Source organism: Patiria miniata, unplaced genomic scaffold (genome assembly GCF_015706575.1).
Source record: "Patiria miniata isolate m_02_andy unplaced genomic scaffold, ASM1570657v1 HiC_scaffold_16, whole genome shotgun sequence".
Lineage (NCBI taxonomy): Eukaryota > Metazoa > Echinodermata > Asteroidea > Valvatida > Asterinidae > Patiria > Patiria miniata.
Genome location: NW_024037054.1, coordinates 12593531 through 12599495, shown reverse-complemented (window position 1 = coordinate 12599495; position 5965 = coordinate 12593531).

Genomic DNA, 5965 nt, shown 5'->3' with positions numbered 1-5965 from the left:
TCCAACAAGGTATAGTTTGTCAAAATCCATCCATGTTAAGGTACCTTTAGACCGCGACACATGAGAGCCATGTCGGCTGGCGCTGACAGCCCTTGCTATGGGACTTACTGCACAAAAACGAAACTGGGGGCATCATGTACCTATGTCTGGGGCTCACTCCAAAAGTTTCAAGTCTGAAGCCTTGCCGATTTGTCAGCTCGTTGGCCTATTCATCCGCCATCCAACAAGGTATAGTTTGTCAAAATCCATCCATGTTAAGGTACCTTTAGACCGCGACACATGAGAGCCATGTCGGCTGGCGCTGACAGCCCTTGCTATGGGACTTACTGCACAAAAACGAAACTGGGGGCATCATGTACCTATGTCTGGGGCTCACTCCAAAAGTTTCAAGTCTGAAGCCTTGCCGATTTGTCAGCTCGTTGGCCTATTCATCCGCCATCCAACAAGGTATAGTTTGTCAAAATCCATCCATGTTAAGGTACCTTTAGACCGCGACACATGAGAGCCATGTCGGCTGGCGCTGACAGCCCTTGCTATGGGACTTACTGCACAAAAACGAAACTGGGGGCATCATGTACCTATGTCTGGGGCTCACTCCAAAAGTTTCAAGTCTGAAGCCTTGCCGATTTGTCAGCTCGTTGGCCTATTCATCCGCCATCCAACAAGGTATAGTTTGTCAAAATCCATCCATGTTAAGGTACCTTTAGACCGCGACACATGAGAGCCATGTCGGCTGGCGCTGACAGCCCTTGCTATGGGACTTACTGCACAAAAACGAAACTGGGGGCATCATGTACCTATGTCTGGGGCTCACTCCAAAAGTTTCAAGTCTGAAGCCTTGCCGATTTGTCAGCTCGTTGGCCTATTCATCCGCCATCCAACAAGGTATAGTTTGTCAAAATCCATCCATGTTAAGGTACCTTTAGACCGCGACACATGAGAGCCATGTCGGCTGGCGCTGACAGCCCTTGCTATGGGACTTACTGCACAAAAACGAAACTGGGGGCATCATGTACCTATGTCTGGGGCTCACTCCAAAAGTTTCAAGTCTGAAGCCTTGCCGATTTGTCAGCTCGTTGGCCTATTCATCCGCCATCCAACAAGGTATAGTTTGTCAAAATCCATCCATGTTAAGGTACCTTTAGACCGCGACACATGAGAGCCATGTCGGCTGGCGCTGACAGCCCTTGCTATGGGACTTACTGCACAAAAACGAAACTGGGGGCATCATGTACCTATGTCTGGGGCTCACTCCAAAAGTTTCAAGTCTGAAGCCTTGCCGATTTGTCAGCTCGTTGGCCTATTCATCCGCCATCCAACAAGGTATAGTTTGTCAAAATCCATCCATGTTAAGGTACCTTTAGACCGCGACACATGAGAGCCATGTCGGCTGGCGCTGACAGCCCTTGCTATGGGACTTACTGCACAAAAACGAAACTGGGGGCATCATGTACCTATGTCTGGGGCTCACTCCAAAAGTTTCAAGTCTGAAGCCTTGCCGATTTGTCAGCTCGTTGGCCTATTCATCCGCCATCCAACAAGGTATAGTTTGTCAAAATCCATCCATGTTAAGGTACCTTTAGACCGCGACACATGAGAGCCATGTCGGCTGGCGCTGACAGCCCTTGCTATGGGACTTACTGCACAAAAACGAAACTGGGGGCATCATGTACCTATGTCTGGGGCTCACTCCAAAAGTTTCAAGTCTGAAGCCTTGCCGATTTGTCAGCTCGTTGGCCTATTCATCCGCCATCCAACAAGGTATAGTTTGTCAAAATCCATCCATGTTAAGGTACCTTTAGACCGCGACACATGAGAGCCATGTCGGCTGGCGCTGACAGCCCTTGCTATGGGACTTACTGCACAAAAACGAAACTGGGGGCATCATGTACCTATGTCTGGGGCTCACTCCAAAAGTTTCAAGTCTGAAGCCTTGCCGATTTGTCAGCTCGTTGGCCTATTCATCCGCCATCCAACAAGGTATAGTTTGTCAAAATCCATCCATGTTAAGGTACCTTTAGACCGCGACACATGAGAGCCATGTCGGCTGGCGCTGACAGCCCTTGCTATGGGACTTACTGCACAAAAACGAAACTGGGGGCATCATGTACCTATGTCTGGGGCTCACTCCAAAAGTTTCAAGTCTGAAGCCTTGCCGATTTGTCAGCTCGTTGGCCTATTCATCCGCCATCCAACAAGGTATAGTTTGTCAAAATCCATCCATGTTAAGGTACCTTTAGACCGCGACACATGAGAGCCATGTCGGCTGGCGCTGACAGCCCTTGCTATGGGACTTACTGCACAAAAACGAAACTGGGGGCATCATGTACCTATGTCTGGGGCTCACTCCAAAAGTTTCAAGTCTGAAGCCTTGCCGATTTGTCAGCTCGTTGGCCTATTCATCCGCCATCCAACAAGGTATAGTTTGTCAAAATCCATCCATGTTAAGGTACCTTTAGACCGCGACACATGAGAGCCATGTCGGCTGGCGCTGACAGCCCTTGCTATGGGACTTACTGCACAAAAACGAAACTGGGGGCATCATGTACCTATGTCTGGGGCTCACTCCAAAAGTTTCAAGTCTGAAGCCTTGCCGATTTGTCAGCTCGTTGGCCTATTCATCCGCCATCCAACAAGGTATAGTTTGTCAAAATCCATCCATGTTAAGGTACCTTTAGACCGCGACACATGAGAGCCATGTCGGCTGGCGCTGACAGCCCTTGCTATGGGACTTACTGCACAAAAACGAAACTGGGGGCATCATGTACCTATGTCTGGGGCTCACTCCAAAAGTTTCAAGTCTGAAGCCTTGCCGATTTGTCAGCTCGTTGGCCTATTCATCCGCCATCCAACAAGGTATAGTTTGTCAAAATCCATCCATGTTAAGGTACCTTTAGACCGCGACACATGAGAGCCATGTCGGCTGGCGCTGACAGCCCTTGCTATGGGACTTACTGCACAAAAACGAAACTGGGGGCATCATGTACCTATGTCTGGGGCTCACTCCAAAAGTTTCAAGTCTGAAGCCTTGCCGATTTGTCAGCTCGTTGGCCTATTCATCCGCCATCCAACAAGGTATAGTTTGTCAAAATCCATCCATGTTAAGGTACCTTTAGACCGCGACACATGAGAGCCATGTCGGCTGGCGCTGACAGCCCTTGCTATGGGACTTACTGCACAAAAACGAAACTGGGGGCATCATGTACCTATGTCTGGGGCTCACTCCAAAAGTTTCAAGTCTGAAGCCTTGCCGATTTGTCAGCTCGTTGGCCTATTCATCCGCCATCCAACAAGGTATAGTTTGTCAAAATCCATCCATGTTAAGGTACCTTTAGACCGCGACACATGAGAGCCATGTCGGCTGGCGCTGACAGCCCTTGCTATGGGACTTACTGCACAAAAACGAAACTGGGGGCATCATGTACCTATGTCTGGGGCTCACTCCAAAAGTTTCAAGTCTGAAGCCTTGCCGATTTGTCAGCTCGTTGGCCTATTCATCCGCCATCCAACAAGGTATAGTTTGTCAAAATCCATCCATGTTAAGGTACCTTTAGACCGCGACACATGAGAGCCATGTCGGCTGGCGCTGACAGCCCTTGCTATGGGACTTACTGCACAAAAACGAAACTGGGGGCATCATGTACCTATGTCTGGGGCTCACTCCAAAAGTTTCAAGTCTGAAGCCTTGCCGATTTGTCAGCTCGTTGGCCTATTCATCCGCCATCCAACAAGGTATAGTTTGTCAAAATCCATCCATGTTAAGGTACCTTTAGACCGCGACACATGAGAGCCATGTCGGCTGGCGCTGACAGCCCTTGCTATGGGACTTACTGCACAAAAACGAAACTGGGGGCATCATGTACCTATGTCTGGGGCTCACTCCAAAAGTTTCAAGTCTGAAGCCTTGCCGATTTGTCAGCTCGTTGGCCTATTCATCCGCCATCCAACAAGGTATAGTTTGTCAAAATCCATCCATGTTAAGGTACCTTTAGACCGCGACACATGAGAGCCATGTCGGCTGGCGCTGACAGCCCTTGCTATGGGACTTACTGCACAAAAACGAAACTGGGGGCATCATGTACCTATGTCTGGGGCTCACTCCAAAAGTTTCAAGTCTGAAGCCTTGCCGATTTGTCAGCTCGTTGGCCTATTCATCCGCCATCCAACAAGGTATAGTTTGTCAAAATCCATCCATGTTAAGGTACCTTTAGACCGCGACACATGAGAGCCATGTCGGCTGGCGCTGACAGCCCTTGCTATGGGACTTACTGCACAAAAACGAAACTGGGGGCATCATGTACCTATGTCTGGGGCTCACTCCAAAAGTTTCAAGTCTGAAGCCTTGCCGATTTGTCAGCTCGTTGGCCTATTCATCCGCCATCCAACAAGGTATAGTTTGTCAAAATCCATCCATGTTAAGGTACCTTTAGACCGCGACACATGAGAGCCATGTCGGCTGGCGCTGACAGCCCTTGCTATGGGACTTACTGCACAAAAACGAAACTGGGGGCATCATGTACCTATGTCTGGGGCTCACTCCAAAAGTTTCAAGTCTGAAGCCTTGCCGATTTGTCAGCTCGTTGGCCTATTCATCCGCCATCCAACAAGGTATAGTTTGTCAAAATCCATCCATGTTAAGGTACCTTTAGACCGCGACACATGAGAGCCATGTCGGCTGGCGCTGACAGCCCTTGCTATGGGACTTACTGCACAAAAACGAAACTGGGGGCATCATGTACCTATGTCTGGGGCTCACTCCAAAAGTTTCAAGTCTGAAGCCTTGCCGATTTGTCAGCTCGTTGGCCTATTCATCCGCCATCCAACAAGGTATAGTTTGTCAAAATCCATCCATGTTAAGGTACCTTTAGACCGCGACACATGAGAGCCATGTCGGCTGGCGCTGACAGCCCTTGCTATGGGACTTACTGCACAAAAACGAAACTGGGGGCATCATGTACCTATGTCTGGGGCTCACTCCAAAAGTTTCAAGTCTGAAGCCTTGCCGATTTGTCAGCTCGTTGGCCTATTCATCCGCCATCCAACAAGGTATAGTTTGTCAAAATCCATCCATGTTAAGGTACCTTTAGACCGCGACACATGAGAGCCATGTCGGCTGGCGCTGACAGCCCTTGCTATGGGACTTACTGCACAAAAACGAAACTGGGGGCATCATGTACCTATGTCTGGGGCTCACTCCAAAAGTTTCAAGTCTGAAGCCTTGCCGATTTGTCAGCTCGTTGGCCTATTCATCCGCCATCCAACAAGGTATAGTTTGTCAAAATCCATCCATGTTAAGGTACCTTTAGACCGCGACACATGAGAGCCATGTCGGCTGGCGCTGACAGCCCTTGCTATGGGACTTACTGCACAAAAACGAAACTGGGGGCATCATGTACCTATGTCTGGGGCTCACTCCAAAAGTTTCAAGTCTGAAGCCTTGCCGATTTGTCAGCTCGTTGGCCTATTCATCCGCCATCCAACAAGGTATAGTTTGTCAAAATCCATCCATGTTAAGGTACCTTTAGACCGCGACACATGAGAGCCATGTCGGCTGGCGCTGACAGCCCTTGCTATGGGACTTACTGCACAAAAACGAAACTGGGGGCATCATGTACCTATGTCTGGGGCTCACTCCAAAAGTTTCAAGTCTGAAGCCTTGCCGATTTGTCAGCTCGTTGGCCTATTCATCCGCCATCCAACAAGGTATAGTTTGTCAAAATCCATCCATGTTAAGGTACCTTTAGACCGCGACACATGAGAGCCATGTCGGCTGGCGCTGACAGCCCTTGCTATGGGACTTACTGCACAAAAACGAAACTGGGGGCATCATGTACCTATGTCTGGGGCTCACTCCAAAAGTTTCAAGTCTGAAGCCTTGCCGATTTGTCAGCTCGTTGGCCTATTCATCCGCCATCCAACAAGGTATAGTTTGTCAAAATCCATCCATGTTAAGGTACCTTTAGAC